Below are 3,350 nucleotides of genomic sequence, written 5' to 3' on the forward strand. Positions count from 1 at the left end.
CGCGCCGGGAATATTTCTCGTATACATGCCTGAAATAATTTTCTTCAGTTTGTGTCTGTAGCTGAGCTAAAAATACGTACAGAGACACATTCACGGCAAAATAGATACAATGCAAAAGCTTATGACCGTGTAACAGTTCCTTCTGTTTGAAATCCAGGGCGCAATTTCGATTGTCAACATCTAAGTATTATATAGTCATATCATAACGTCCACATTCTTAGCCAACATGTGGTCACAAACGCATCGTACAACTATATATATATCTATATATATATTAGGCTACATAAAGGCTAATCGAAAGCAGTTTGGTGCACGGCGAAGTGCTAACGTTAGAGGGGCAAAAACCGTGCCGAATACGGAAAGTCTCGAGGAATAAATAGTATTAATTGAAATATCGAAATTTTAAATGCGGCCTGCTATGATTCGGCCGCTATTCCTTGGAGGCTGTACAAAACTAGAGCGCACGACACAAGAGTGCCGATATATGAGAGCGTCGACAGTAGAGCGCCACGACGTTAGCGCGCGCGACACGAGAGCGCCGCGGCGTTAGAGCTCGCGACTCGAGATCTTAGCGACATTAGCTCGCGTGTCATTAGAGCGCCCGTCATGAAAGCGCAAAACCAGTCCAGCACGAGTGGCCCGACCCGACCGACCACTTGTTCGGACATCGCGTATTTTATGTGAAATTGGCGGGGATTTACGCCATCGCATTCAGCAAGGACATTGCGAATGAGTCGATGAACGTTTTGCGTTTGACAAACCAAAAAGTGTTCCCAAAGCTGATAGCAGAAGAGGAAAAGAAAATGAGTATCAGTAGCATCTGTTTCCGCAGAAAAAAAACATTGCAGCTGACCTACCTTCATTAGTTCTTTGATTCTTATTGATAAAGTACACCACCGACCGGACAATTTTTTTTTATTTTAAATTTTATTAAAATGTTTAAAAGAAAAGAAGCAACGTGTACCATGCTTCTTCGTATTCTGGGTTTTCAAGATCAATTTTTGGAAAGGAGCTCTCGTGCCAAGTGTCATACGCCAACCATTCGTATTATCACAAATGACAATTGTACTAAACGCTTGTTCTTGCAACCTGTGCCGACAATGAAAATGAGATATGCGTTGATGTAAGCGTAGCAGACGGACAGAGCGCTGGGGCGAGACCGACAGCATCCGGTGCGGCAGGCACCAGGCTCAAAATAGAAACGTGCGATGGTCATTTACGGATATTGTGGATCATATTCGAGCTATTTTTGAACAGGACGGATATATTTCAAATTTCGTTGAAGTATTCCTTTAAACCGCCTTTTCTTTTTTATATGCAGAGCCCAAGTAGCTTACTGTAGTGAACTAGCTAATCACCATGGGGTTAAAAGTTATAAAAATAATCAGTGTCGCAGGGTGACGCAGGATGCAAACTTAGAGAGTTTTCGCAGATTGATAAGTTGACAATTTCTTGCCCTGCGGTCGCATACTCGATCTTTGCTCGAAGAGGCGACATGAGCGATCTACGAAGGGTCGCTATTAACGTCATTCGTAGTTGGAATAGCCTATAATGAAATCGACATATAAATTTGCTGTCTGGTAGGCGTATCTTTTACCGAAGGTCAGTTTGGACTGGATGCCATTCCCAGCTAATTTCGTTAAATGTTTCCGTGTGGTAGAAAACAAGCGATGCACTCACCCCCACGCAAAAATTAAATGTATTTCGATGTTAGAGTAATATTCAATTAAATTGACAATGCCGGTTTGCCGTGCGGCAGGCTTGCGCCCTCCCGAAGACCAGATACTAGTGAATGGCATTTTCAGCTAATTTAAGTAAATGTTTCCGCATGACAGAAAACAATCGATGCAGTCGCCACACGTCAAAATGAAACGTACTTTCCATCGAATGTTTCGTCCCGCATTTCATACACCTGCCGTATGGTAAAGTTCAAGAGACGATGCAGCAATTTGTTTTAATTTCATTAAATACCGCTTAGAATGTTTCCTCGATATGTACAACTTATGAAACGCGCGTTCGTTTTTTTCCTCCACGCAATGGCAGTCGCAGAAATAATTGTACCCGTAAATGATGACGCATGCTGCCGTGTTCAGCGGGTTTGACGAAGGAATGTTGCGGCTACATTGCTCTCCAAGTTTTCAAGAGAAGCCTCGTGTTTCATGAAAGATTGTGAGGACGCAGTAGAAAACGATTCGATTGACGAGTGGATTGGAGTGACACATCTACAAAGCTGATTGCAAGGTATGACATATTATTATTGACTTCACATCTGCACAATGTTTGTTGCTTCCGTCCCATATCGCCTCACCAAAGAAATCCGAAATTGGAATTGACCGATTGTATATACTCGCACCATGATTGGATGTACTCGAGATCTAGATGCGCTGTTGTATTCGCGTATACCTTATGGTGGTCGCTCTTAATTTTTAAGTTCTTTAGGATATCTGAAAAACAAAGGTCGCCTGTTATTTTGTCAAATAACCATCAATGCTTCATGATATGGTAGATTTACCCGTTTAGGGAGCGATTCATGGTAAAAGATTGAATTAGGAAGTATCAAACATGTCAATATTGGTTATTAAAAAAATCTTAGTTTGTCAAAAACTCAGATTCACTACCATAAACAAAACACTGTCTTGCGAAAAATTTATGTTCAATTAAATGCATATTAAGGAAGGTTCGTTTTGAATTTTTTTGAAAAATATGTTTTGCAATATAACAACAAACTAACGGCATTAGTTTAGCGAAGCAAATGTAACTGTAACAATTTACTCTTTACATTTTCTAACTGGAACTGTTGCAGGGTTACTTTTTTCCTTAACTGTAGCTGTAACACTTTTACATTTTAGCAGTAACGTGCCCATGACTGGTTTTACCCTCTTTTCAAAGACGACCATAAAAACAGGAAACATGCTGAAATAAAAAAAGGGCATCGCCAGTGAAGGTTTACCACCGAAGGACGACCGCGTCCACCGGTGGTAAACTCTTCTTGAAAGGTTCAAGAATGCATTGTGATAACTTTTCACAGGAACGAAGCAGCGCCGAGAAATTTCACATGAATGCGTCCATGATTAAAATTCAACTTCGTTGAGAATGTGCGCTTTCTACGTGCAAGCGCCCGATTTTCCAGTGCATTTTACATGGACACCGTAAATCGATGCCGCCTCGTATAGCTACTACAATTGAATCAAATTGTGTCAATATCTCATTGCTTCGTGACAGGAAGTTTGGATGAACATATCAACACGGCGGTACAGATAGTGAAATAAGCCTTCAATAAACAATAAAGTCTTAATAATGTTTTTTTTTTTTCAATTTTTTTTTCAATCCTTCCTCTCTTCTTATTTCAA

Source organism: Ixodes scapularis, unplaced genomic scaffold (assembly GCF_016920785.2).
Source record: "Ixodes scapularis isolate PalLabHiFi unplaced genomic scaffold, ASM1692078v2 PGA_scaffold13__105_contigs__length_92229423, whole genome shotgun sequence".
NCBI lineage: Eukaryota > Metazoa > Arthropoda > Arachnida > Ixodida > Ixodidae > Ixodes > Ixodes scapularis.